Source organism: Aulonocara sp. 'chitande type north' Nkhata Bay, linkage group LG4, assembly GCF_057382095.1.
Source record: "Aulonocara sp. 'chitande type north' Nkhata Bay isolate Kocher_YH1m ecotype deep benthic linkage group LG4, A_spYH_male_GT1.1, whole genome shotgun sequence".
Classification (NCBI taxonomy): Eukaryota; Metazoa; Chordata; class Actinopteri; order Cichliformes; family Cichlidae; genus Aulonocara; species Aulonocara sp. 'chitande type north' Nkhata Bay.
In genome coordinates, this window is record NC_141347.1 from 6,037,647 (window position 1) to 6,051,831 (window position 14,185).

Consider the following 14,185-nt stretch of genomic DNA (forward strand, 5'->3'; position numbering starts at 1 on the left):
AAGGTGTTTTTGTCCAGATGAGCCCAGAGAAGAAACACGAGTGTTCACAGACATCAGAAGCTCAGAGAGGTGAAACATGAGGTTGGAGTCCTCGTCAGCATCCAGAAGAGCTGCTGTGAAACCCTGAGTACTCATGACAGACTCTGATGGCACAAACACATCATGATTCAAACAGAAAGACAAACATGGAGCTCCTGATCCTCCTGCATGAGAACAAGCTGACATGAGCGCTGTGTCTGAGAGTGTCTCCCTGTCACAGTGACAATAACACAGCTGCTGCTCACAGTCATTAAACTGACCTGAGGTCAGCTGTGCTCCTTACATATGAACCATGTGACCTCACATCAGTGCTGTGGATGACTGTAGTCATAGAAGAGTAGAGCTGTAGCAGGTGGTGTGAGGAGGAGGTGGTGTATTCTAGTTAACGCAGTACTGAAACACTCCAGCAGAGGGCGCTGTTAAGTCCTTATTGTAACACAGTTACTGTGTGCAGTTAGACTTCATACATAATCTGCACTTATTTCCATCAGACATGCTGTCAGTAAATGATTGGTTTCTATTGATTCTACTTCCTGTTGACTCGTTTGATGACAGTGAAACAATCACAGCTGATTGTGTGATGATGTAAACTGTCACTGTTACATTCAGTGTGTGTGACATAATGTTAGTGCAGGCTGATAACAGCCTGGTTCTGTTAGAAACACATGAACGTGTCCATAGATCAGTGTGTGTTTAACATGAGAGCTTCAGCCCTGCTGATGTGTTAAATAAAGACATGCAGGAAAACTGATGAGACTCTGAAATAACTCTTTATATTTATAATGTAACTCTGCATCAAAAGAACAACAAAGGATCCCAGACAGGTTTCTGTGAACAAAGACCATTCTGATGTTTCTGTGTTTCTAACACTTTGACATTATTAGTAAACAGACTGCAGTGAGCAGCATTTATAAAGAGCTTCTATATAAAGATATGACAGCTGTTTGACAAGTTTATCACTCTGTGTTTGGACCTGATCAGTCCAGCTGTTTACTTGAAACATGTTCATTTACCTGTTCTGTTATATTCATGTTCTTGTCTCTGTTGAAAACACATTTTAATGTCCCTCAGATTTTTCTCCCAGATGAATAAATATAAAAATGACACAAACTGACTGCAGCTACTTTTTGTCCTTTCTGTCAAAAACCTTCATGTGACTCATGAGAGACACGTTTCAGCTGTTTGTGACAGATCAGAGGCCAACAAGTCATTTATAACACTTTCCATCATTGTTTAAAGTTCTCAGTGTTTCTGTGTTGCTGCGTATAGGATCTCCCAGCATCATCACTGTGCTGTCCAATCATTGTGTGCGAGGTTACCCTTATAGTGCGATGTGTGTTTGCACAAAGAGAAGCATGTGTGTCAAATATAAATAAGCACAGAACAGAAACAGCTGCTCGTTTCTTCTGTTTAGAGTCAAGTTAGTGTTTTGTGTCTTTGTTTGAGGCCTGATGTCGAGCAGAGGTGTGTGTAACTGCACTGCTCTGTTATATGTGTGAAGTGTGTGCTTCTCTTCAGCATCATCTTTGTCACTGCTGATTCCTTTGTGTCATCATGTGTTGAGAAGAGAGAACAGTTATAACGGAGGAGCAAAAGGAAGCCCTGAAATCTGCATCAACAAGGAAGTGTTGGCTCACCAGTGATCCCAGCAGAGCCACTGGTTTGGCTCCAGTTGTTCTAGATTCAATGATGTTGCTGCTACAGATACATGTCAGCATCTTTATTGAATTTAATATGAAGCAGAAATGGTGTCATTAGGAGAAGAAGAGGAGAACAAGTCCGGCGAGGAGGCAGCAGCTCTTAAAGATGAAACAGCAGCTCAGCCCTGAGCTCAGAGAGCTGCACATGAAAAAGCTCCTCAAGCAGATCCTGTCAGAGGTTTGTCATCAACAGGAGGAACTGTTCACATCATAGGATGAAGATGCTGTCAGCTGGATGAAGAAGGTTATTTAATGCAAACGTTCACACTGAAGTCAAATTGTTGTCGTGTTGAACAGATTCATGTACTGATCGTCTCCAGAATGTTAGAAGAGCTTCAATGAATCATTAGAAACAACTTACAGCGGCACAGCTGTGTCAAACACATCTGTGTGTCATTGTGGGATTGTTGTGTTTCTACATGTGACACACGTCTAAAACATGCACACAATCTGAACACAAACAGGGACTCATGTGTTCCCACAGCCAGATGCTGAGAGCCATTTCCTTGTAGTCCTGTGTCTACATACATGAACCATTAGATGTTATTGGAATGATTGTCAGCTCTGATAGTTTCATGTGTGTTTAGCTGGACGCTGTTTGATCCTCGACATGTTTAAAGGTGTCCAGTCCTGAGACACTGGGGCTGGAAACAGCTGTGATGTCATTGGACTGTCACACAGACAGAAGTGCATGAAGCGAGCAGCCGAGGAGCCGCTGATGTTTTGGATTCAACAGCATTTGAAAGGTCGACACAGACACATTTGCACACAGAAAGCTGAATCTGTCATATGCCACAGTGAACTCACTGTTCAGTGTTTTTCAGGAAGCTTCTTAACTGCCTCTGCTGCCAAACAAGCAGCTGATGTCCTTGAGAAGAAGCTGAAGAAGTCTTCAACAACAAATACAGGAAGTGGACTTTCAAATACTAGATTCACTTTAGACTCACAGAGAAATGACTCAACCAGCTGTGTTTGACTCTATGAAAGGTCAGTGTGTGTCTGCACACAGACTGTTGTGTTGGACTGTTATTCAGTTGTCTGCTGAATGTTTTCAAATGTCTGCATCTCAGCTGTGATGAGGCTGGGGGTCATGGGAGGCCACCGTAGCAGCCTCTTCAACATCATGACATCATCATAAATGCTGCTGGACTGTCTGATGGGCTGACGGTGAAAAAGCCGTCGGGAAGGAAACAGAAGACGTTTCAGAGGCTGCAGCAGATTTCTTTGATTCGGGGCCTTTTTCAGCTTTATTGGACAGAGCAGTGAAGATAAGTGACAGCAAAGCAGAGAGAAAGGGGGCGTGGCCCGGGTCAAAGCCAGGCCAGCTGCTCTCCACCTCGTGGTCACCTGCTCATCCTAGTGAGCTCCACCAGCAGCCCTTTCACACACTTTACACTGTCAAACACTGTGTGTGGACCTCAGCTAACAACAGGCTACATTTAAGTCTGGACTACATGCTTTTATATTGTTTTTATTCCATCAGCAGCTCAACATCATGAGCAGCTTTGACATAAAGACATCAAACTCAAGCTGACTTTAAGCTACTTTTAATACAGGGGCTCAAAAACAACAACATCTTTATTATATATCAGGACACAAAGTCATTTCATCTCAAAGGGAAACAGCTTTATTTGGAATAACCAGCACTATCAACTGGTTTGGGATCTCCACCAGTTTCATGTCTTTGCAGCTTCTCCAACAAAGTTCCTGTAAAATCAGCATGTTTGTCTTTATTGGTTTGATAGTGATTGATTATTCAGTCCCAATCTGCTGTCATCTAAAGAACAAAATGATGTTTCTATGAGTCACAAAGCTCCAGATGTTGTCGGCTTCACAAAGAAAACAAAGAACTTAAACACAAAGTGTTTGGAGCCAAAATGTTCCCAAGCTGCTCTTTTTGAAATGGCAGAGGTACAGTGGTGTCTAACAGCACACTGTGGAAGGCAAACATGTTATTGTTGGATGAAACTTCATGAATCCTTTGTAGATTTGAGCTGTTGGAGCCTTTCTTTTCTCTTCAGGTGTACAGATGCTGAGGAGGCAGGTGAAGCAGGTGGAGCTGTTGTGATGCTGCAGAGGGTGTGTCTTAGTAACTCTGTGAGGCAGAACTGGATCCAACATTGTGGATGTGTTGATGTTGGAGCCATTAAGAGTCTCTGGCCACACTGTAGGATTTCCCTTTGATCCACTGTGGGGGCATTTTGGAGTCTGTCAGTGAAACTCTTCATGTTTGTGTTTGACTCCAGTTTATAGAAACAGAGGAATGTGTCATGCTTTTGTTCGGCCTCCACAAATACACACATTTGTTCATTGGTTGGACTTTTTGGAAGGAGACACATTGAAAACCATGTTAATAAGACCTTGTTGTTTCCTGTGGATCCGACACAGAGAGTGGACTTCAGACAGAAAGCGTGGAAGAGATTTTAGAGGCCGTGTGTGGCAACAGGAAGTTTCTGTGTGTTTGCTGATCTTACATGTGGAAAACAACACGTGATGTTTGTGAAGTTCTACAATGATCATTGTTCTCACAGCATTTTGAGTGGGAACAGTTCAAACTGGGAGTAGTGGGAGTTATTTACTGATTGAAACAAGCTGAATGTTTCTGTGACGATGAAGATCAGCAGCTCAGCTGATCAATGAACTGACATCTATCAGTCGTTTCATGAGATGAAGTCATCAGCAGACATTTGTTCTGACTGTGTGATGAATGTCAGAAGGTCAGGGCTCTGCTTTAGTCACTGCTTGATGATCATTGGCTCATTGTTGAATCCAGGGCCCAGTCTGACCTCTGACCTTTGCTGCAGGTCTTCTGTGTTATCTCCACTTTCATGTCTGATCTTCTGCTGTATCGTCCAAAATAAACATCTGGATCATTTCCAACACTTCAGCAGATCTTTAGTTTGGGCAGTGCAGCACAGAATAACACATATTGTACTATACTGCCCACTTCCTGATCTTATTGGATCTGTGTGTGAGGTTGGTGAAGGAAACACATGTTTACTGAGTGAGTCGCTGCCATTAGGAACTAGTTTTTCTATCACAGCCTGGAAATCACACAGGACCATTTCTGCAAGTGAAAAGTCGTCATTGGAGGAAAATCATTGTGTAGTTTATGCGACTGAAGACTTGTCCCAACTACATGTGCTGCTGACCCTTGACCTTTTCTTTAGGTGCACAGAGGAGTCTGTGGAAACATCCAGAACTGAGGCATCTTGTGTACAAACGTGTTCAGACCAGATGTCAAATGATGTCAGATGTCATCCGTGAATGGATGCAACTGTGGATCGTTCCAATAAAATGAGGTTCCAATAAAAGTACAAGCCCACTACAACCCATCATCAACATTTTAAATTACATTATACATCTTCACTGATATAAAGCACCACTATTTTAACCTGATTCACTTTTTCCACCCTAACAGTTCATTCCTCAAATCAAACAAGATATTTGACCCTAAAAAAATGCATCAACAAATAATTTTGTAATAAAATATTTATTCTTCAACTTTTACAAGTGAAATCAAACAAGTGTGTTTAAGAGTGAAACCAGAGTGGAAGCTGCTCATATAGAGTCCAACCCAGGCTAAAGTAAGCTGAGTAGAGCAGCACCATCAAAGTGTCGGCTCTCTGAACACGGTGCAAGATCGCCATCTGCAGGACAAAACTAGTTTTTCTCGCCCTCCTCGTCAACATCAAGATGATGTCATCGTACAGCAACTGATTCCCTGTCCGTCTGGAACAAAGCATTTACATTAAAAAAGACATTTACAGAAAATACAAACACCAACAACACATCTCATCATCACATGATATTTTATTATTTATTATATTATATATTTTTATTGTACCATCAACATCAACAAATACCAGCATATTTTCTTTGAGATTGAGTAGAGTGGACCTTTCCCTTGGTTCACTTCCTGCTCGCAGCATCAGCTGACCTCTGACTTCCTGGTTAAGGTCTCTCAGCGTTGACTGGAATATCAAATCGGACTCACACCATGTTCTTGTAATGTGGTCATGTCTGTCAGCTGTTTGAAGAGCATCTCTGGCCTAAACACAATAGGAAGAACAACAACACGGCAAAAAACAACAACACATTTCCATATTAGATGAAGGGCACCGTAACTGGAAATGGTAACATTCATCTGATGCTGCTTTGGATTTATCTTCTGTTTTAGATCAACTTTGATCACTTCGAGCCATCTTAAGTCCGTTTGTTCTAACTTCTCACTAACATCTCGTATGATTTAAGATCCCTGCTGTTCCTCACCTGCCCTGTAGGTTTGTGCTTTGACCTCCAGAGGGCGACAAATCAGCACAGACAGAGAGCTCCATTCAAACTTTGCTGCCATCAGGAATAATTCTTCAAATATAATCATCAGTGTTTGAGCAGTTATGATATCAGGGACAATCTAGACATGTGTGACAATACTGAACATGTCACATGACACACCTCAAACATCATGTGATCCACTCTCAGTCTGCACTTTCATTCATGACTTCAACAGGTTGAAATGAGCTTTGAAGAAACATTCAGTGAAATAAATCTTTCATCACAGGATTCATGTGAGCAGCAGATGAACTTTACAAAGAATCAGTGGATTTATCTTCTGTTTTAGATCAACTTTGATCACTTCGAGCCATCTTAAGTCCGTTTGTTCTTCTCACTCACTAACGTCTCATATGATTTCAGATCCCTGCTGTTCCCCAGCTGCCCTGTAGGTGGCCTCAGTGTGTCTCACACCATTTACAGATGATTACAGGTCATTTACAGTTCAAACAGGTCCAACATAAGAAATATGTAGAAAATATCCTGCTATAACAGTTTGGGTCAAAGTGCAGATGTTCCAGATGTTCTGAGTCTGTCTGTGTTTCATGTTAACATGTAGATGTTGGACCAAAGTGAAGCTTTTTGATGTGACTGCAGGAATGTGAAGTGTAACTCTGAGCTGTAGGAAATGAAACTAAACGGACTTTTTCTCCTTTATTTATAGTGTTAAAAATCCCAATTCTTTGAATCTTGACCGGTCCTCTGTTCGCCTCGCCCCACGATCTCACCAAAGGCCAAATCTGCACCTCCTCAGCACACCAAAGATCCGGGTCACACGGCACCAAGTTGTTGAAATCTCCCAATTCTTTGAATCTTTGGGCTGAAGGAAGGACAATACTCGGTGTATAAATGCTCAATCAACAATCATTTATTTCCATACAATTCAACACATAAGAGCATTACAACGTCCGGACGGGAGAGATGCCTGCAGAGGGTCAGCAGCATGTCTCAAAATGGTGACGGGTTACTCAGCTTTTTATACTCTCTAGTGGCCCCCACCTAGTCGTAAAAGCCTAAACATTCACATTCTTTCTCTCTTACGGCGCCTAAATTATGACCTCGGCTCCTTGCTCCTCTCTGCTCCCTGCAAAGGTGGGGGTATGGAATGTTGTCTATCTCCCTAGACACCAAGTCTCCTGCTTACAACCTTCTTTTGATGATTCAGCAGTAAAGCATGTCAAGAAAACAGTATAAGACATTCACAGCCGATCAAGGATACAGAGTGATGCACACTTATCTAATGAACTACAAAATGATTATGTTCTTTTAACTCAAAAGTATAATGAGGACTAAACTACATACTGATCACACACTCTATATTAAAGGGTATAATATGATCTACAGCAGTATCATAATTCAACTACTTTGATTACATATATAAGGTAACATATGATAACAGAATAATCTCAACAATAGGAAAGTGTAGGAGAGCAACAGATGAACAAGCGTTACTGTAACAGGAAACACAAGCACGTCATCAGAGGATCTTTATGTTCATCATCATCACTGTTTCCTTGTTCTGTCACAAACACACAACACTTCCTGCTCTCTCTCTGATGGATCTGATTGGCTGTTTCATTCACAGGAGGTCAGGGCGTCACACCAACAGCTTTAACTGCACAACGACACACTTTAAATCATCTGCAGACAAACCTGTGTGTTTGATTTATGAAGAAATAATAAAGACGTGTGTACAGCTGTCCATGAAGCAGCTTCTCACACAAACTCTGACACTTCAGCCACTTTAATTCCTGCAAAGCTGCGTAATAAAGAGCTGTGACTGCTATGAGCTGCTGATGATGACTGCATGAAGCTCTCAGCTGAAGCTTCTTTCATTTATTTTAATGTTAATGTCGCCTTTTTAAGCCTGTGTGAGGATTTTAATGACACACATTAAAGGAGCTTCTTTGATTAAAACCAAATTCATGTTGATTTTCAGCCTGAAATGATAAAAACTTTAATAATTCTGTTTATAATCATCAACCTGGAGACTAATGAAAAGTATAATAGTGAAAGAAAGCCTTTATTATTTGAGTAATGCCTGAATCTGCTCAGAGACGGAGACAACACAGAGGTGTTGATGACAGTTTGACATTAACTGAATTAAAAACAAAGTGCTCTTATTGTGAAAATCTGCCTCCTACTTCTTTAAATCATTTTTATGTATTTTTTAACCTCACAGTGAAACATTGAGGCATTAATCTGACACAGTTTGATCAGCAGCTGTGTTTTCACTGACGTTTCACTTTGATTTGTTCAGACTGAGCAGAGAGGATCGGTTCTCTGTGTGCGCACTGCTGAGAAACACAAGCTCATTTCTGCTGTTTCATGAAAACAGTGTTATGGAGGAACAAGAAGTTCAGCCTCTAAACTCTCAGCGTGAGGACTGAGTGAAGAGTTTCAGAGCAGAGAGTTTTGGCTCACAGCTTTTAGCGTCTACACAAAGAGACGATTACGCACTTGATCTGAGAACATCTCCACCTCCTACAAACAAACTCTCCTACGAGCAGCTGTAACAACTAGGGATGGGTATTGATAAGATTTTCACGATTCCGATTCCACTTTCGATTCTGTTTAACGATTCGATTCTTTATCGATTCTTTATCGATTCTTATTTTTAAAAAGGAGAACACTAAGGTCGATTAGCTTAGAACTGTGTTTTATATCTTCTCTTTGAACAAGATAGAAATCTAGGAGTAACATGGCCTTACAAACCCAACAGTGAGATCTTAAGAGATCCAGCCTACGGCTCTTCAATGGGGGGTCACAGGATCCCCAGGAAAAAAAATTGTAAATGTAAAATAATAAAATAAATATTCTTCTGTAGCAATAACAAAGTTTAACATAAATTATTCTGTAGCAATTACACAAGAATATCCAGTAATGTCCCTGCCTACAATTAAACACATTCACTTACTGAAAATCATCTGCTGTGGGAAATGGGTGCAAGCCTTTGACCACAAACTGGGTCACTGCTCGGTGACATTCGTCTATCCTGGCCTGAAAGGAGACGCTACCGCTAGACTGCAGCAAGAACTGCCAGCATCTGAGCCAGACTCTGTCTCTCGTCATGGTCACTAAATGCACAGTAATGGCAGGTTTGTAATAAGGCAGATCACACTAACATAATATGCACTGTTAGTTGATTATTTACCTGCCGCATTAACGGGAGAGGACGTGCAAACGTTACCGCTGCTGCTGGGTTGAGATTCACGAGTCCGGAGCGGAATTAAAAACACGACATTCATTTAAGGTCATCGTGTCTTTTGTGAGCAAATGCTTTTGCATATTCATAGTGTTTCCTCCCTTAAATGAAACATCTACTTTGCAAGTATTGCAAGTTGCCCTGTTTTCATCCGTTCTCGTAAAGTATGACCAAACTTTTGAGCGTTTGAGCCGCTTACGCGCCGTGTTTCCTGCCAGGTAAATGACGCTCCGCAACGTGGTGACGTCATTCGGGGCGACTGGAATCGATAAGGGAATCGTTTGCAAAAATGGCAAACAATTCCAAGGAACTGAAACAGTGGGAACCGGTTCTCAACAAGAACCGGTTTTCGATACCCATCCCTAGTAACAACCACAACAGGCAGAAGACTGGATTTCTTCAGGTCAGATTTCATGCAGTTTGCATAAATTGTGTGTCACAGACATTGTAGTTCACATTTGTGTGACTCGTTTAAATCTTCTCCTCCTGAAAGTGAAACTCTTACAAACACATAAGGACACAAAAATCCTCGTGTCCACAGCTTTCAGTCCCAAACGGACTCTGAGCCTCGTCAGTAAATCCGTCAGCTTTTTACCATCTAAAGAAGTCTTTGTGCTGCTGCAGACGTTAGTAAATCTGACCCGAAATGTTCTTTTTTCTTTAAACTCACAGGCTGCTCTCCTTTAAATGACCTGCAGGAATCAGCAGGGTCAGAACATGTGTGTGTGGCAGAGTCTGAGCAGAAACCTGCTGCAGGTTGATCAAACTAAAGTCATATTAAGGAGCTACTGGCACAGAATTAAAGTTATAAATGAAGTTTACAGAACACTATTTGCCTTTAATTCTCTAAGCACAGATAAATGAACACCATTGGACTTTATCAGAAATGAATGAAATATCACTGGGATCAGGTGTAAAGTGACACGTGGAAGACTGGGTTTGTTTTTTAATACTTAAAGTTATCAAACAGAAACAACAGAAGTCCAAATGTTGCACTTGAATACAGAGAGAACAGAAATGATGGAGGAATCATTTAGTTCCACTCAGAAATATGAACGTCAGGTTAATCAGACGATGGACTGAAGAACAATCAGAGTGTTTCCATATAGAAACATCTGTTTGTTCTTAATCACTCACTCAAAAAAGAGAAACTGGATGCCTGTTACATTTACAGGAGTTTGAAGAAAACATGTTTCTGAAATGAACATAATTAAATCATACAGGGAGTGCAGAATTATTAGGCAAGTTGTATTTTTGAGGAATAATTTTATTATTGAACAACAACCATGTTCTCAATGAATCCAAAAAACTCATTAATATCAAAGCTGAATGTTTCTGGAAGTAGTTTTTAGTTTGTTTTTAGTTTTAGCCCCCCCACACTCCCTAGCAGATCATTACATGGAGAAACCTTTGGAATACAAGCATGCTGATCCACACAGGTGTGCACACAGGTGTACACACGGGTATTCACAGACGCGGACTACAGCTTTCTTGGCTGCTGCCTCAAAGCACATTGTGCGCTGTCTATCTTGCGTGCTGCACAATATCGGTTATTATTTAGTATCTACTGTTATCTACTGCTAGCTAGTTTATTGTGATGGTGCTTTTTTTTTTTTATTATGTTGCTCTTTGTTGTTTGCTGTCTCCTCTGTTTTTTTTTTCTCCATACAGGTGATCCAGGTGTTTTTTTTTTGTTTGTTTGTTTTTTTTTTCTTTTCTTTCTTCCCCCCTTCTCACCGTCTCTTCTCCCCTTTGGTTTTCTTTCTCTCCCTCTCTTTCTTTCATTCTTTCTCCCTGTCCTATCCCCCAGTCATGTCTGTCCCGTTTGTAGCAACTGAAAATAAAATAAATTCATAATTATAATAAAGGTCAATCAAATGGACCAATATGGCAAGGCCATGATGATCCACTTGGTAAAATAAATCCGCTTGGCATCTTTCTTGGCCTTAAGACAACAATTCTGATGCTAAAGATCCAAACGGGACACAAAAAAAAAAAAAAAATACATTTCTGACATTCAAAAACAAAACAAAACAAAAACAAATCAGCGACCAATATAGCCACCTTTCTTTGCAAGGACACTCAAAAGCCTGCCATCCATGGATTCTGTCAGTGTTTTGATCTGTTCACCATCAACATTGCGTGCAGCAGCAACCACAGCCTCCCAGACACTGTTCAGAGAGGTGTACTGTTTTCCCTCCTTGTAAATCTCACATTTGATGATGGACCACAGGTTCTCAATGGGGTTCAGATCAGGTGAACAAGGAGGCCATGTCATTAGTTTTTCTTCTTTTATACCCTTTCTTGCCAGCCACGCTGTGGAGTACTTGGACGCGTGTGATGGAGCATTGTCCTGCATGAAAATCATGTTTTTCTTGAAGGATGCAGACTTCTTCCTGTACCACTGCTTGAAGAAGGTGTCTTCCAGAAACTGGCAGTAGGACTGGGAGTTGAGCTTGACTCCATCCTCAACCCGAAAAGGCCCCACAAGCTCATCTTTGATGATACCAGCCCAAACCAGTACTCCACCTCCACCTTGCTGGCGTCTGAGTGGGACTGGAGCTCTCTGCCCTTTACCAATCCAGCCACGGGCCCATCCATCTGGCCCATCAAGACTCACTCTCATTTCATCAGTCCATAAAACCTTAGAAAAACCAGTCTTGAGATATTTCTTGGCCCAGTCTTGACGTTTCAGCTTGTGTGTCTTGTTCAGTGGTGGTCGTCTTTCAGCCTTTCTTACCTTGGCCATGTCTCTGAGTATTGCACACCTTGTGCTTTTGGGCACTCCAGTGATGTTGCAGCTCTGAAATATGGCCAAACTGGTGGCAAGTGGCATCTTGGCAGCTGCACGCTTGACTTTTCTCAGTTCATGGGCAGTTATTTTGCTCCTTGGTTTTTCCACACGCTTCTTGCGACCCTGTTGACTATTTTGAATGAAACGCTTGATTGTTCGATGATCACGCTTCAGAAGCTTTGCAATTTTGAGACTGCTGCATCCCTCTGCAAGATATCTCACTATTTTTGACTTTTCTGAGCCTGTCAAGTCCTTCTTTTGACCCATTTTGCCAAAGGAAAGGACGTTGCCTAATAATTATGCACACCTGATATAGGGTGTTGATGTCATTAGACCACACCCCTTCTCATTACAGAGATGCACATCACCTAATATGCTTAATTGGTAGTAGGCTTTCGAGCCTATACAGCTTGGAGTAGGACAACATGCATGAAGAGGATGATGTGGACAAAATACTTATTTGCCTAATAACTCTGCACTCCCTGTATTCCCAGAACCACCATGTAATGAAGACCACTTTTTGTCTACATGAGGTGCAGGAACAGTCTGTGGAGCAAGAGACACCATACTTCTTACTCCTCTCAAAGGGAACAAGGTGGGATTTTACATCTTTTAGAAACTTCTCAAACGTGATTATCAGTAGAGATCTCATTTCAACTGATTTAACTGATTTATTCATTCCATATTACTGGTTTATTTCCCATTCCCCCCCCCCCCCCCCCAAAGAGATTGGGAACTAAGAGAAATCAGTCTGTAATCCTACAAAAAAAATCTGTGAAAGGAAAATGTTTTGTTGTTCTTCTGCTTCTTTTATCTGGAAATGTGCAACCTAATCCTGGTCCAGATTGCAAATTCTTAAGTACTCCTTGTGATTTTAAAACTCGAACAGGTCTTGGTATCACTCATTTAAATGTCAGAAGTCTTCTTCCCAAACTTGATTTTGTGAAAATTTGGATGAAAGTTAGATACTGATATTCTTATATTATCAGAAACCTGGCTTACTAAATCAATTATTGACAAAGACATTGCAATAATGGGCTATAATCTTTTCCGTTGCGACTGCCCCAGAAAGGGTGGCGGTGTTGCAATTTATGTAAAAAGCAAATTCCATGTTACTGTCGATTCATCGGTACCTGTTCGTAAACAGTTTGAACTTCTTGCCCTCAAGCTCCAACTTTTCAAGGGCTATTTTATTACCATTGTGGGCTGTTATAGACCCCCCTCTGCTAGTAGTGAGGCTTTAGTTTCACTTAGTGAAAAACTATCTACTTTAGATTTTAATGGAATTGTGCTGGCCGGAGATTTCAACTGGGACTGGTTGTCCTCTGCCTCAGACAGTTTTAAATCCATGTGTGATTCATATAATCTCACACAACTAATTTACAGCACATCTCGTCCAAATCTTAAATGCCCAGAAAAGTCATCACTTATTGATTTATTTTTAACTAATATGCCGTATAAATATTCTCACACTGGGGTTTTCGCAAATGATATCAGTGACCACTGTGTGGTAGCTGTAGTCAGACAATTGAAGCTCCCAAAATCAAGGCCACAAATAGCTTTTAAAAAGATGTAACAATGTGACATAATGCAATATAATAGTGTCAGTTACACATTGTGGGTTGCACTGTGGCCACACAGCAAAAATGCCAGTGTTGATTTTTCAGTGTTAGCAGAATTCAACAGAGTTCCGAGTTAGTTCAACACTTAATCGAGTTAAAATAACACATCGGGAGTTGATTCCTGAAAAGTGTTAGTGTGGATTTTAGTCGTTACTGCATTTTAACACTGTGGGTGTTAAATTAGACCACACCTTCATTTCCTGTGGAGCTCCGCATTCCAGAATCTTCGGTCGCCACTTTTTCTTGCTGCTGCGGTAAGTTTTATTCGGTTAAATATTAAGTTTTAGATTGATGTTAGAGCAGGTAACATGATAACTAGTAAAAAAAATATTATTTATATCAAAATACATCATCTTTAAGTGTCATATTTGAATTTTAACTGTTTTTGTTAAGCTGGGCTACTGCTAGCTAGAACTCTGCAAAGTACCAGTTTCTTTCCTAATATTCATTTAGCATAATCTGGCTGTTGGCAGACTGTAATGAATATTACTTG